Consider the following 17,007-nt stretch of genomic DNA (forward strand, 5'->3'; position numbering starts at 1 on the left):
CGTAGATTGTATAGATTTAAAAGAATGTGCAAAAGCAGAAATACTGTATATTAAAAAAAAGTGAGGTAGTGTCCAAAGCTTCAATGTCCATTTAGGAATCAGTTGGTAGAGGGGAAAAAGCTGTTCCTGAATCGCTGAGTATGTGCCTTCAGGTTTCTGTATCTCCTACCTGATGGTAACAGTGAGAAAAGGGCATGCCCTGGGTGCTGGAGGTCCTTAATAATGGACGCTGCCTTTCTCAGACACCGCTCCCTAAAGATGTATAAGCAATATAAACTTTACACCAAGCAGACATCAGTTTCTTCTGAAAACTGTCCACTTCTGTATGAGTGTAAGAAGAGGAAACTTATATTTAGTGAAAGATAATTTCTCATTTGAAAGAGCATTCAATAAATTTTTAAAAGTTCAAAATACATTTATTATCAAAGTATGTATACATTATACAACCTTGAAATTTGTCACCTTACAAGCAGCCACAAAACAAAGAAACCCAAAAGAATCCATTAAAAAAGACCATCAAACATACAATGTGTAAAGAGAGAAAAAAACAAATTGTGCAAACAATAAAAATAAGCAAATAGCATTCAGAATGAAAGAGAGTCTACAGACACGAAACCCAGCATCACTGCAGCCAGAGCAAGCCACAGCCTCAACTCAGCACAGAGCCGTGTATACATTGCAGAGCAGCGAGCAGAATCGGCCTGACCCTCACCTCTGGTCCCAACATCCTGCTTTTTAAATCGTCCAAACATCAGGTCGTTCCTTGCTCTAGGACCCAAGCCCTGTCGATAAGATACGCTCTGGGCCTGGACCTCGCCACTACATTTTAGCTCATACTCGACCTTTCCAAATAGGACTAGTGCTTAGATCAATCAAACCTTGGGTCGTTCTTTGCTCTTGGTTTTGGTGAACAGGCCTCACCTTCACTGAGCTCAACTCTACCATGAACTGGCTCGTCTGTCTCTGCCTCGACTCCGCTTCCCATCCGCTCGCCTTGACTCTGCCTCACTTCCATTGTTTGCGTTGATTGTTTACCAGAAAAAGTGGTATTAATAAAATATTTAGTTGCATTCTTTGCTTTATTTGCCATTGATAAGCAGTTGCTGGGTTTCACCAGTGCCATCTTAAACTGTACAACAACAGAGAAACTGGTCTGAACCTACATAGCCAATCATCAATCAGTTTTGTTTCAACAACGTTGCTGTTATCCTGCCGGATATACAAAAACTCTCAAATGAATATTCAATAACCTCTACTACCTCATTAGGTATTATACCAAGGCACACCAAGATCCTTTCTCCCTGTGGCTATAAGACTCTACAACTCCTCCTCCTTAAGTATATAAGTATATGGTTTCATTGCATATTCGTATTTTGCACTATTACTTTTTAATGCCCATTTTGTTTTTTTTCATACCTCAATGCTTACATTTTGTATTTTGACGTATGTATTTCTGACTGAGCAACCTAGCAACAATAATTTCCTTCGGGATAAATAAAGTTTTATCTCATCTTATATTTGTTCGGTTTTGAACATGAAACACTGGTTTTGCATATTGTGCTTTGGAAGGGTGTACAGATCAAATATTATTGCTAATACTGCACTACATTAGGATATTCTATTTATAGTCACGGTTGTTTTAAGAATAAAACATTTAGAGTAATTTCTAAACAAGCATAATGGCCTGAATTATTTTTTGCCATAACTTATCACAATTTGTAGCCTGCTAATACTTAAGTTCATTGATGCTTAGAAGCAACTGTTGAAACATTTCACCCAGAGATAGGAATAACAATCTAAAATACAGAAGTCAAAGCTCTACTGTCATACAAATATTTGAAACAAAGATTGCAATACAGAAAGAAAAGTCATGTTGCTATTGGCTGCTGTGCAGAGTTTCAACCAAAATACCTATTCTAATCCCACTCTCCTGCCATTTCCCTCCATCCGTCCAAATGTACCCACTTCTCTTAAATGTTGGTAAAGTTTCTGTTCAATTGCTATGGAGATAAACCACTCCATTCCTATGATAGCTTACACTTAGCAGACAAAAACTCTTTTTCGCTTCCTGTTCTCCACCACCTATTTTAAGTAATACATTTATTTAACTCCAAAAATCCCTTGCGAGTTCCAAAGATTTTCCAAGAGATTCTGCGGATGCTTGTAATTTTGAACAATACACACAAAATGCTAAAGGAACGCAGCACGTCAGACTGCATCCATGGAGGTGAATAAACATTCAACATTTCAGGCCAAGACCCTTCATCAAGACCTCCGTGAGATCCTCCAGCATTTTGTGTGTGTAGCAACAAAAGAATTATGTTTTATTTATCTGAACTTCATTTTTGGTTTCTATTGTTAGCAACTTCTGTGTGTTATTTTCTACATGCCAGCTGTTAATATTTAAACTAGACAACGGGGTGACCCGTTGGGGCACCCTTTGAGAGAAGGGTAGTGCAGTCTGATGTGACCAAAATGAACATTAAATTTTCCTGAATGCTATTGGTATTGCTTTGCTTTGGAAACTGAAGTAGAAAACCTCAGTTTATTAAAGAAGAACGATGCGTAGCAAAGCAAATATAGCAAATACATCTGCTCTCACTCCATCCTCCCGCCCATCTGCTCTCACTCCATCCTCCCGCCACCCCACTAGCAATAGGGTTCCCCTGGTCCTCACCTACCACCCCACCAGCCTCCAGGTCCAACATATTATTCTCCGTAACTTCCGCCACCTCCAACGGGATCCCACCACTAAGCACATCTTTCCCTCCCCCCCTCTCTCTGCATTCCGCAGGGATCGCTCCCTACGCAACTCCCTTGTCCATTCGTCCCCCCATCCGTCCCCACTGATCTCCCTCCTGGCACTTATCCGTGTAAGCGGAACAAGTGCTACACATGCCCTTACTTACTTCCTCCCTTACCACCATTCAGGGCCCCAAACAGTCCTTCCAGGTGAGGCAACACTTCACCTGTGAGTTGATTGGGGTGATATACTGCGTCCGGTGCTCCCGATGTGGCCTTTTATATATTGGCGAGACCCGACACAGACTGGGAGACCGCTTTGCAGAACATCTACGCTCTGTCCGCCAGAGAAAGCAGGATCTCCCAGTGGCCACACATTTTAATTCCACATCCCATTCCCATTCTGACATGTCTACCCACGGCCTCCTCTACTGTAAAGATGAAGCCACACTCAGGTTGGAGGCACAACACCTTATATTCCGTCTGAGTAGCCTCCAACCTGACGGCATGAACATCGACATCTCTAACTTCCGCTAAGGCCCCACCTCCCCCTCGTACCCCATCTGTTACTTATTTTTATGCACACATTCTTTCTCTCACTCTCCTTTTTCTCCCTCTGTCCCTCTGAATATACCTCTTGCCCATCCTCTGGGTGCCCCCCCACTGTCTTTCTTCCCGGACCTCCTGTCCCATGATCCTCTCGTATCCCCTTTTGCCTATCACTTGTCCAGCTCTTGGCTCTATCCCTCCCCCTCCTGTCTTCTCCTATCATTTTGGATCTCCCCCTCCCCCTCCAACTTTCAAATCCCTTACTCACTCTTCCTTCAGTTAGTCCTGACGAAGGGTCTCAGCCTGAAACGTCGACTGCACCTCTTCCTACAGATGCCTCCTGGCCTGCTGCGTTCACCAGCAACTTTGATGTGTGTTGCTCAAATATAGCTCCTCCTCGTTTAACGAAGGACACTTTTGATGGCATTATTTCTGGTTTATTTGCCACCCTTGTGCCTCTCGTTGTCATTCTGGAGACATGCAGCCCTTTCATCCCCCCTCTCTTCATCCCTTCTGCTGTTTGTTGTTTGTCTCTGATCCTGGAGACGTGCATACCTCTCCTCCTCTGTCTCTTCTTCTCTCATCTTTTTTGTCCTGACTCTTTGCTCCTGGAGTCGTACAGCCCTGGCCTCATCCGTTTCTTGTTCTCTCCCTCTCCTTGCCGCTTCCCGACGACATTTGGCATCATCTCTTGACCATAATGTCCCTCTTCCCTTTCCACGCGGCAAAATTAGGCTGACCATTTTTTTTTACCCTAATGCTGGATAGAAGATACGAAGAAGTAACACCAAAGGATGCTGATTATTCTTGATGATGTGGTTGGTGCTCTCCTAAATGGACATGATATAGTCACCGCTGTCGTTTGACTGCAGCAAAGGGTTTTATGGGTGTCTCGAAGTATGCCATTACAATAAGATTTAATTATCTCTTATTGATGGGTGGCAGTTAGATCTGTCCCAATCCTGCACATGCTGATGCTGGTGATTAGCAGAATGTGACCCCTGGAAATAGAGCTGCCCTGCTCTTTTGCTCCGGTAGGTGTCGCTGCTAAGACGGGCCGTGCGCATGCGTCGGGCTGTTGCGTCCCGATTTCCATGATGGCCGATCGGCTCTTGGGCTAAAAGGGAGCCTGTTGATTTTGCGAATGAGCAATTTTATACGAATATATAACCCTGAATTTTGCCTGCATTCTGTAAGTTAGCGCATTTTAATTTGATTGAGTCAAAAAAGTGCCACTCTAATGCACCGTTTGCGCTAATTGGAGGTCACAAACAGACAGAGCATGAGAGTTTTAGTAGTATATAGCTAACAGATAATATTGATCCTAGAGTCTGCATCAATGCCTTCTACTAATAATCGTTTTCTGCATACTGAGCTTATGCTCATCTCATTATAACAGCATCATATAAACAGATGTACATTCTTGTTTATTCAAGGTCCAAAACTGCTTAAAGTAATTTCCAGTGCACAAGTGTAAAGGAGAATTAAATAATCTCGCTCCAATGCAGCATAAAACTAACACAAAAAGGAAGACAATAATAATTTAAAAATCACAATAAAAAGCTAAGCCTGTCCCGAGCCTTATAGGCTTATCAGGCCGAAGCTTATGCCGGTTTCCATGGCATGAAGCGACTGACACGAGACTCCCCCCAGATAGGACACCAGTCTATCAGGAGGTTAACTCCCAGCATTTGCCGGTACCCATTTTCAGCTGGGTGGACTGGAGCAGCGTGTGGTTAAATGCCTTGCTCAAGGACACAACACGCAGCCTCGACTGGGGCTCAAACTCTCGACCTTCAGATCGCTAGTTCAATGCCTTAGCCACTTGGCCACGCGCCACAGGACTTACATATGTAGCTTACATACATATATTAATTGTATATCCAAAAGGTGACGTTAGGCACAGGAATGTCTGTACATAAGGTGACTAACAAGAAATGATAAAGATCCACATTCTGAAATGTTTACTAATGATGGTAACAGTGATAGGTCAGGAAGGTTTTTAAGAAGACACTGTAAAATAATAAAAATGTATTTCCAAAATTAGAAGAATTGAAAAAGCTTCTTAAAAAGAGAAATCAACAAGTTACAACAACAAATCTTAAGGATGTACTGTGAAAGACTCGATTCCTATGCAAAGCAGCTTTCAAAATATAGCCATGATACAGTTCACTGCTATTTGCAGATTACGCAATGTAGCAGCTCGACAGTAGCAATTCTCAGAACTTCAAGAGGAAGCCATACAAGTCTTATCACCTTTGTACTATAGAGCAGCAAAGATACAATCTACCATGAAAGAAGCATCATACAATAAACACAAGAGACTCTACAGGCACCAGAAATCCAGAGCAACACACGAAATGCTGCAGGATCTCAGAAGGTCAGGCAGCATCTACAGAGGGGAATGAACAGTCAATGACTCAGGCCAAAATCCTTCATCAGGGCACTATATATAATACTGTGCAAAAGTCTTGGGTGTGTGTGTGTATGTATGTATGTGTGTGTATATATATATATATATATATGTGTGTGTGTGTGTGTGTGTGTGTGTGTGTGTGTGCGCACGTGTGTATATAGCTAGAGTTCCTGAGACTTTTACACAGTACTATAATAATTTTATGCATTGCACTATACTGCTGCTGCAAAGATTCATAACATATGTGAGTGATGATAAACCTGATTCTGATATGGGTCTCTATTGTGGACTGAGATTGGGAAGGGGGCAGGTGCCTGGTGTCTCAAGGCTGGGTGTGTTTGCACTCGTGCCACCCCACACACCCACCACTGCCCCGACACTCCTTCTCTGCCACCTGTCCCACACCCTTCCTGTGACACTTCAACCTCGCTATTTCCAACATCCTTTGCTCCTGCCAGATTTACAACCTTGCTCTCTGCTTCACATTGACAAACACAGTACTGTGCAAAAGTCTTAGGCACCCTAGCTATATATATGTGCCTAAGCCTTTTGTGCAGTACTGTAATAGTGTTCCAAAACCAAATGTGGCTTAACATGTAAACATACATTTTTTTCCCAATTCCATATTACCATAAGAAAAATGTAGCCCAATTCTATTGGGCTTTTTATAAATGATCTTATCTACATTACCTTTTATGGCCTTATTCTCCACTCAGCAAGATTAAGAACAATTCCCATGCAAGGATGATTACAAAAAGAATCCAAAATGTATTATTTCACATGCTGTATTTTTATTTCAGATACTGTATTTAGCAGCAAGCAACAGTCTAACCATCCTGCTAGCTTGTAGATATCTTCTTGTATTCTTTCACATTAGTGAGCAGTTTTCTTCCTACCTTTCTCCAAACCCCACCTCCCTTCACCCACTCTAATTCTCAAATACTGCTAATATCAAACACTGGGCTCTAATCTACTTAATGTCAGCTCAACTGTTACCTCCAGATTATTTGTCAGTTTAATAACCAACAGCCTTAAGGTGAGAACTTTCATGGTTGATAAGCTTTCCCTCAATCTTAAAATCTATTCCTCCAGCTATTTTTCTATCCACAGAACTGGGTCCCCCTTTATTGCAACTTGGTGAATCTCTGATGAGATCTTCTTCTTGATGTGATTTCTGAGGCTCTGCTCTGGTCTGCCTGGACGTTCATTTTAACTTGTTGAATCCCTGATGGGATCTTCACTCTGGATCATCTGGACAATAGAAAATTATACACAAGGCTGCTGTTCATCAATTACACCTGGGCACGCAACACAATCATCCCATCCAAACCCATTACCAAGCTTCAAAGTCTGGGTCTCTGTACCTCTCCCTTCAGCTGGATACTCGACTTCCTCACTGGCAGACCTCAATCAGTGAAGATTGGTAACAACATCTCCTCCTCGCTGACAAGTGGACCTCATGTCTCAATGCTTAGTTCCCTGCTCTATTCTGTGCACACATGACTCACAGTGCTATATACAAATTCGCTGATAATAACAGTTATTAGACAAATCACAGGTGATGATGAGTCAGCAAGATAGGGCACCTGGTTGAATGGTGCTGCAGCAACAACATCTCTCTCAATGTCAGTAGAACTAGAGAGCTGGTTGTTGATTTTAGGAAGTAGAGGAGGGTAAACATGCCACAGTCTACATTGGAGGATCAGTGACAGAGTGAGTTGGCAGCTTTAAATTTCTATGCATTAACTTATCAGACCACCTGTCTAAGTCTAGCACAGCTGTAATTACAGATAAGGCACTCTTACCTTCTTAGGAGGTTAAGGAGGTTTTGCTTGTAACTGAGCACTAACAATTGTGGCTAAACTCTGTATCTCAATGCTGCTTTCCCATTTACCTGCTGTAACCTTTACATCAGCCTAAAAAATATTCAACAGCTGCTTCCATCACCCCTAAAAAAGTTCCAATGACTCATGACCCTCAGAGAAAACTGCACCTCACACATGCCTTAAATCGGTAATGCTTTATTTTTAAAACAATGACCATGGTTCTAGATTATCTCATAAATGGAAATACACTTTCCACGTCTATCCTATCAGAACCTTCAGGATCTTGAATCTTTCATTCAAATCACCTCACACTCTTCTGAGCACACAGCCTATTTTTCCAGCCTTTTCTTATAAAACAAAAAGCCCATACCAGGTATTTATCAGGTAAATATTTACTGAAAGGCTTCCAAAGTATGAAGAATATTTTTTACACTGGTATGACCAAGAAATTTATTAAGATCTGCATCAAGCTCAACAGAACAATTCGTAAAAAACATGAGCATTGAGACCGGAGGAGCTATTTGCAGTGTGAAGTTTGCTGTAATGTTGATCACCGCTTGCAATATTCTTGTGGGGATCTCAAACTGAGATACTTCTGGTGAACCATACCTCAAATGCAATTATGCCAGAGATTTCCAAATTACACATATGGGACATGAAGACTAAGGCTACCCAAGAGACAGTTTAGCTCCAACGGCTGCACTCTTAACAAAAGCAAAGAAAGATGGAGATCATGTCAATATTTCTCTTACCAGACAATCGGGGCAAATTCATAAAGCACTTCCCTTCTTAAGTTACCTTGGTTACATCATAGAATTGTAGAGGAGATTGTCATTGAGCTAATGGAATCTTTTCCTTTCTTAACAAGTTATTCAAAGAGTTCCACAACCTTGCTTGTTCCTCCCATAACCCACTTTTTCCCTCTTTTCAATTTTATGTTAAATTCCCTTCTGCAAATTGCTATCAATTTTGTATCAATTTTTCAGGAAGTGAATTCCAGATCATAACTTGCAAAATCTCCTCCAGTTATTTTGGAAAAATGCATTAAATCTTTGATTTAAAACTGAAAAGCTAGAAATGCTCAGCTGATTAAGCAGCATCTGTACAGACAACAACTAGTTATTCAAAATTAATTCTTTGTCCAGCTTTTATTGACTATCCTGAGAAAGGAAACAAAATTCCCTTGTTCGCTCTAATTTAAACCTTCCATAATTTGACCAAGTTCTAAAAATCTCCTATTGCCATCCTGTGCATTACGAAGAACATTTCCAGCTTTTATAAGCACTCATTATATCTGGTATCATTCTGGTAAATGTCAAGCTCTTCTTATAAGGCTTTGGCTTTGTTCCTGAAGTGTGCAGCATTAGTGCTAGACAAAATATCCCAAGTGCCTCTATAAAGGTTTAAATCCCCAAGAAAGTAATTTTCCTTCTAAGCAAACAACTTCAAGAAACCACTCACAAATATTATTGCAAGCTGCATTGCACTTTATACAGTTTGGAACATAGTACATTAATGCTTGATTCATCACTTAACAGGCCAAGTTGCCTGATCATATCACTTTGCATACACAAGGTGAAACCTTTCAAATAGAAACTAACCAATTACTAAAGAGTTTACTTTTTCCAATAATTCTGGTGCTTATATGCTTTTCCGTACTCAAGAAGACTACCTTTTAGAGCAACACACATCAAAGTTGCTGGTGAACGCAGCAAGCCAGGCAGCATCTCTAGGAAGAGGTACAGTCGACGTTTCGGGCCGAGACCCTTCGTCAGGACTAACTGAAGGAAGAGCTAGTAAGAGATTTGAAAGTGGGAGGGGGAGGGGGAGATCCAAAATGATAGGAGAAGACAGGAGGGGGAGGGATGGAGCCAAGAGCTGGACAGGTGATTGGCAAAAGGGATATGAGAGAATCATGGGACAGGAGGCCCAGGGAGAAGGAAAGGGGGGAGGGTTAGATACTGGTCTTCCAGAATCAATTCAGGGGGGGAAAAAATAGGAAAATAAATCAAATGCTCAAGGGAAGAAAAAATCATCAACAGAATTTCCAATGTAAAATTTAAAACTAAAAGATATTTCTTCAGAAGTTCTTTCCACAATTGAACACACAGAAATCCAAGTACTTTTGTCATATGTAACACATTACATATTGTTCTTAATTATCAATTACAACTCTGAACTAGAAAGCAACTTGTCTTATCAAAATGCCACAAGTTTAATACTTACTAAATGACTAAAAAATTGATTTATTGTCCTAAAGTCACTCTGGGATATCGATTACGCTGTGTACAATTCATAGAGGTCAAGAATCTCCTACAACACTGACATAAAATTCATTAGTCAGCACATGCAAATTTCCTTGAAGAGATGAGTGCAGTGAAATATAATGTAATCATTGCTAACAATAGATGTTTATGAATAATTCCAAGACTCGTATCTAATTTCAGGTTTCATTTGATAATACCAACTGGAAATTTCACTCCTGTAATCTGAGAAATAACCAAACACCAGACTATGGATGTAACACAGGCTAGACAGAATGCTAAAGGCTACAAATTTTAAATTAATTGGCCTCAAAACAAAAAATTGGCACCTACCCAAGGTGGACACACTGAACAGCTACAAAATCAACTAACAAGTATTCTTTTAAAAATATTAACTATTGATTGGAAATGTAAATGGAACTTTATAGCTCAACATAAATACTTCACAAAGGACGATGGGGCCAGAAGTGTTGCTCTAAAGATTTGCTTGTAAGACTGAACACAATTAATAGAACAATATTCACTTTGGATTTTCTGTTTGGAGACAAGGGTTCACAAATGTTCCTCTACAGTGAAATATCATCTCAGTGCAGAGTTCACACCACATTGGACAATAGGAAATCTATTGTGGCATAAATAAATGTGAAAAAAACTAATTTTCTTATCCCATTAATACATGCAAAGTTCATGTGCTTACAATTTTGCTATTGGCCATATAAAAAGTAAATAAAGCTAGTGGACTGAACCAAGCTGATTGCCAGCTATCTTCAGCCATTTGCAGTTTAGTGTGTTTCTATCGATTGTGTATGCTCAAGCAAATGTGAAAGTCCAATGCAATCACCCCTCCAATTGCTGAACTCACCAGTGAGCCCAAGGACAAAGCAATGACAACATCCCTAATCAATGGAAATGGTTTATTTATATCACCTCTATGTTTTTAGATTTTTAATACTTTTACAGTGTCAATCTATTAACTACATTTAGAACATAGAAAAACTACAGCGCAATACAAGCCCTTCGGCCCACAATGCTGTGCTGAACATGTACTTACTTTAGAAATTACCTAGGGTTACCCATAGCCCTCTATTTTTCTAAGCTCCATGTCCCTATCGAGGAGTCTCTTAAAACAGTGGTCCCCAACCTCTGGGCCACAGACCGATACTGGGCCGCGAAGCATGCAGGGTTGCAGCAGTAGTCGGAGTGCACCCAGCACATCTTTAAGAAAGAAGCCGAAATAAACAAGCTAATTAATTAGGTGCTGCCCGGCACGTAAATGTTGGCCCAGATCAGAGGCAATTGCTGATTTCACTTGCTCTACGTGATGTTCACTCCTCTTTCCAGGGCGCTGGAGCCTTTAGCTGTTCCATTGTTTGGTCAATTTAAACGCCAGCCCAGACAGGCTGAAAAGACAGGACTGTCAGGATCAAGGTGACATGTTGAATCTACACAAACTTCTAATAAAGTACAGGTGCTGCCGTGCTTTCTCTGTAATGGCAGTTACGTGCTGGTCCCAGGACAGATTCTCTGACACTTTTCAGAAACAGAAACGTCGATCCTTAATGCCGAAGTTATTGACCCTCTCCACCTCAGTTCCTCTCACGAAGACAACCTAATTAATTAGCTTGTTTATTTTGGCTTTTTTCTTAAAGATGTGCTGGGTGTGCTCCGGCTACCGCTCCGCCCCTGCATGCTTCGCAGCCTGATATCGGTCCACAGCCCGGAGGTTGGGGACTACTGTATTAAAAGACCCTATCGTATCTGCCTCCACCACCATCGCTGGCAGCCCATTCCACGCACTCACCACTCTGCGTAAAAAACATACCCAACATCTTCTCTGCACCTACTTCTAAGCACCTTAAAACTGTGCCCTCTCGTGATAGACATTTCAGCTCTAGGAAAAAGCCTCTGACTATCCACACAATCAATGCCACTCATCATCTTATACACCAAATACATCTTGCGTCTTTTAATAGTTTTTAGATATCTATGATTAAAGCATTTTACAGCAGTGATCTTCAAAATATGCTGTGTAGTTCCATGATAAAGCTTCAGTGGCGCACCTCCCAAGACTGAGTTACCTCTTAGAACTCACTCCACCTTAAAGGATATCTCTCAGGTGTGAAGATTAAAGTGTGAACTCCTCCACATGCAAAAACACCAATTGCAGTAGGTGCCTTGTCCAGGGAGCGGGCTGGATGGCACAACAGAAATCTGAACATACCAGGCACTTCGGGCAAAGGAAAGTGACAGATGATTCAAAGGCATTATGGAGAACAGTAAGACGGCTCATGACATATTTTCTCTTTGCTCTCTGGAAACTGCAACATACTCTGGATTTAAAGCAGAATTGAAGATATTCCTGCCAGTAAAAATTAAACTCCCGATCTTAAATGCATACCCAGCTGACACATGGCATTTAAGTTAATGAAAAAACAAGATATGTTAAGTACGCTCGGCACTTTTACACACCACACAAGCAACAATGTACAAAACAGCAGCAAGTTACTGACAAACAAAACACCATCAGTGGTTAAAAATGTTGTAAATAAATTCTTCTGCAATGATCCCAAGGATAATTATGAATACTAAATAATTTTTTAATACTGTTGCAGTTCAAACCATTGGACAACAGAAGAATTTCTTCCGCTTAATTTCAGTCATTATTAAATCGAGAATATTTTTGTTTAATAATAAAATCAATTTAAAGACGAAAATAAACAGATTGAAGGACACTTGTAAACCCATTCACTTAGCATTTAATTCATTTGAACATTCTTGCAGTAAACATTTTAATTGTGAATGTTCTACAATGAAAAATATGCAGTGAAAACAGTTTTCAGGTCAGCACACAAAAGGATTTAAATGACGGATGAAACCGTTTGAGCTACAATTGCAGTTAAATCATCGCCTGCAGAATTGTAATTATGAGCATTGCATCTACATCAGCATATAGCAACAAAATAAAATTTTATCCAGCAATTCAAGAGTCTGAATTCAAAAATATCAAAAATAAATCTCATCATCACCTCTCAAGGGCATCTCTGCAAAGGTGATATATGCTGGCCTTGTTATCAATGCTTAAGTCTTAAGAATGAAATGCAGAGTGTCATGAAGTCAAAGTCATGCACACAATGCATGAATTTTATACCAGGTATTACACCAATGAATTCCAGATTACAGTCAAATAAACATTTTATTACAAATGTGATACACAAGCTGATCATATTCATGTGTAATCCTTTTCCAAAAGCTTATATACTACAAATAAACTCTTCTCAGGCTTCCAGCCGGGTACAGGTATCGATTTTAACACGTTTGGATGACAGACTTTGACATCTTCATCAGGGATGATGTGTGGGCATGTCTAGTCCGGATGTATTTATATCTGCGTAGTCCATCCCTCAAATTGGTTAGTCCTCATCCACACACAAAATGCTGGAGATACTCAGCAGGTCAGGCAGCATCTATGGAAAAAAAGTCCAGTCGGCGTTTCCGGCCAAAGGGTTTTGAGTCATTGAAATCAATCCTATAGTAATTGCAAATGCAATGTTCTGTTACTGCCGATTTCTCTGTCGGTCGCCCCCTTCTGTGGCATTTTTGGGACTGCCTGGTAAAGGAAACTACTGAATTAAAAGTAGAGGAAAAGAATTTTAACAAAGACGAAGGTCTCGATCTAAGTAAGGACTGGAATTTGATTTTAAACAAGGTGGGAGAGCAGAAACTTGACTGGATGAGGACGAACCAATCGAGGGGAACAGATCTTGGGTGTATAAATACCACTGGACTAGACATGCCCAGGCATCATCCCTGATGAAAATGGCAGAGTTTATCATCGAAACGTTGGTTATAATCAATACCTGTACCTGACTGGAAGCCCAAGAAGAGTTTATTCATCATATATACCGGAAAAGCACTGGATCTTTTTTCAGTTTATCTGTCACAGGGAGTGATTATGGAAACAGTTCAAAATTAAAAGAAACATTTTCAGTGAAAGAAAAGTTAACTGATCCACAATCTTGAGAAAAGGTTTCTGGTTTATATAAAACATCTGAAATCCAGTATCTTGGTTTCCATTCCATAAGAAAAATATTTAAACCAAAAAGTTATCACCCAAACTGCAGACACCTACATAGTCCATTTTGTTATGCATACCTGTTTGAATGTAGAATGTGGTTTACCCCGTTACAATAAAAGACAAATATAAAATTTCCCTATTGATGTAATATCAAAAAGGCAATAGAATAGCTGACATGATGGACCCTTAAAACTATTTCACAAAGTTTTAGTTTAATAACATACATCTAAAATATAGTAGATATTTGTAACACTTTTAGTAAAGTTAGTTTACACAGGAACCTTAAAAGTATTGAAAGCAAGTAACTAAAAACATCCCCACAGGTTGACTTTTAAGTAGGTGCAGTGATATTTTCCTCATTGGTACAACTTTCTCCCAGGCTGTGTACTCAATCAAAAGCTAAGGAGCAACTGAATCCTCACAGTCTAGGTACTAAAACCAGTGTAATCACATTGAGAAAAAAAGCATCTTTCTCATCTGTTTAACTTACAGGTAGAATTCCCCCAACAGATAGGACGGAAGAGAGAGACCAGATTGACCACAAAGGGACATTATCTACCCCATGCTCCATTATCACTCAGAATTACATCAGAGGCTGGTGAATGCAACGAACCACTGCAGGTTGGCAACTTCCAATTCTGTGCTTGACTCTCCAGAAGTAGGATGGGCCAAATGTAAAACACAACAGGCTTCCAATGGCAATTCAATTATTGCTTCAAACAGACAGGAATGCAATAGCAAACAGGAATGAATAGAGAGACGGTGGCCTTAACTTCCTTCAGCACTGAAATGGAGACTTTTTTGCCTGCTCAGGTGCTGGGAGGCAAAGGCTAGTGACCGCAGAGATAAGGAAGGGAAGGGAAAGTGGGGTGATGAGAGTAAGAGGGGGATGCTTAATGCAGGAACAAAGGATGATTGATGGGAATGGGAATGATTGAGGGGGGAGGGGGAAGAAAAGGTGATGATAGGAGGAGGGGGGAAACCAGCAGGGGTAGGATGGAGGCAACATCAGGGGGAGAGGGAGTAACTGACGGAGGGGAAGGGGGTGACTGGCAGGGGTGGGAAGGGGACGACTGATGGAGGTGAGAGGAGAGTGACCGACGGGGGCGGGAAGAGGGACTGTCTGGGAGGGAAAGAGGTGTCTGATCGGGGGAAAGGGGTGAATGATGGTGGAGGGGAAAGGGTGACTGATGGGGTAGGAGAGAGGTTACTGACATGATAGGGGAGGGGATGACTGAGGGGGGAAGCCAGTGACTGACACGGAAGGGGGTAACTGATGGGGAGGGGAGGAAAGGGGGAGACTGACAAGGGGAAGGGGATGGCTGACGGGAGGGGAAGGGGTGACTGATTGGGGGAAGGGGTTGACTAAAGGGGTGGGAAGGGGGTAACTGATCGGGAGTGGGTGACTCATCGGGGGAGAGGGGAGGGAAGGGGGTGGCTGATCGGTGGGAAGGGAGGTGACTGATGGAGAGGGGAAGGGGATGACTTGACAGGGACTGAAAAGGGAGACCGAAGTGGAAGGGCAGGGAGTGACTGACGAAGGAGGGGAAGGGATGACTAACGGGGGAGGGGAAGGGATGACTAACGGGGGAGGGGAAGCGGACGGAAGGGGTGACTGATCGGGGGGGTGTGGAGAGGGTGACTGACAGAGGATAGGGTGATTGGTGTGAGTGAAAGGGGTAGGAGTTGATTATTGAGGGAGGCTAACGGGTAAAGAGAGAAAGATACTGGCCGGCGGCTGCAGGAGGGGAAAGGCCAGCCAGCAGCTGACGGGGTGGTGTAATGCCGGCGCTTCCTATTCCTGAAACCCGCAGGCCAGCGCCCACACTCCGACTGCATCCATTTCTCCTCCATAGAGACACCACCCCCTCCCACCCTTTCATTTCCCCACCTCCCCTCACATTCCAGCACTTTCCTCACCTCTGAGCCGAGACGCCACCGAACGGCTCCTCTACGCCGGGCAATGAACTAGTCCCGCCCAACGGACACCACTCACCGTCATTGGCCTGAATTTCTCATAGTCCCGCCTCCATCGCTGACTTCTGAATAACTATTGGGCATTGCGGAAGCCCGTCGACCAGCTACCGAGCCGCCCTTGTCCTAATTACGTCACAAGTATAGGTCTAGCCTCCTGTCTCTCTCTCCCTATTTGCCGCTCATCACCCATTGGATTCAACACAATATTGATGATTGACAATGCAGTCAACCAATAGAAAGTAAGATGTCTGGAACCCTTATATCAAAGCAAAAGTACTGTAGAAATCTAAAATCAAAAGAGTAATCAATGACTTATTAAGTCAAGACAGAGTTAACAATTCACTTCTGAAGTAAATTAGAATTACTGGAAATGTTGAACATTCAAGACAGAATTTTTCATAACTGACCATGGTGTCTCCAAAAGATTATCATTATGCCTACCCTGGTTAAATTGTATACCTGGAGTACACACGTTCCTTTTCCAACAATCACAAAGGAGGCCATTTGCCCTGTTGATTCTCGTGCAATTTTGTCCATCCAATTTTCCCCACTTATTTCAGAATCAGAATCAAGTTCTGGAAGAACCCAATCTGTCTAACAGGATCTTTGAAGGGAAAGGAACTGCCCCAAATGTTTTGGGTTGAAATCCTGGAGAATGTGCAAGGTCCATACAGATAACAGGATTGAACCTAGGTGGTGGGAGTTGTGAGACTGTGGTATTATCTGGTCTACCGCTGTGCCTCAGTTGGATAATAGCTAAAAAGAAGCACTTGAAACTTGATCACTAACTTTGACATATATGGCACCTTTAATATAGCAAATATTCACATTAATCATTAACAAATGTGCTTATTTAAACAAATAAAATTAACGCAAGGCTACATGGCTGATGTCCTAATGCAGGGGTAGACAACCTTAAGCACAAGTGATTTTCTAGCATGCGTTATTCATTAATTTGAGGCAAAACATAAATAGATGTATTTAAATGAATAATTCCCATATTTCAAGTTTTTTATGGCATTTACTTGGCCCACCGTCCGCTCATTAATACGCGATCCGGCCCACAGAGGCAAAAAGGCTGCTGACCCCTGTCCTAATGCTTGGACAAACATTTAGTCCTTAAAGAGCTTATGGCAGGAAAATAGCTGTAAAGGAGTA

General features: G+C 41.6%; 1 protein-coding gene across 4 annotated transcripts in view; it reads right to left on the minus strand.

The window, feature by feature from the left end:
- Window positions 1–15,850, minus strand: part of LOC134355745 (monoacylglycerol lipase ABHD2-like) — a 101,315-nt gene extending 85,465 nt beyond the window's left edge. Inside the window, exon 1 of one of the 4 annotated variants that reach the window (XM_063066092.1) lies at window positions 15,793–15,850. The gene's annotated coding sequence lies outside the window, so the exon portion shown is untranslated. Of the gene's footprint in view, window positions 1–9,759; window positions 10,813–14,362; window positions 15,711–15,792 lie in introns of those variants that run through there. The other 3 variants (XM_063066093.1, XM_063066095.1, XM_063066094.1) reach the window with 3 other exon arrangements.
- Between the last annotated feature and the right edge of the window lie 1,157 nt (window positions 15,851–17,007).

Source organism: Mobula hypostoma, chromosome 13 (genome assembly GCF_963921235.1).
Source record: "Mobula hypostoma chromosome 13, sMobHyp1.1, whole genome shotgun sequence".
NCBI lineage: Eukaryota > Metazoa > Chordata > Chondrichthyes > Myliobatiformes > Myliobatidae > Mobula > Mobula hypostoma.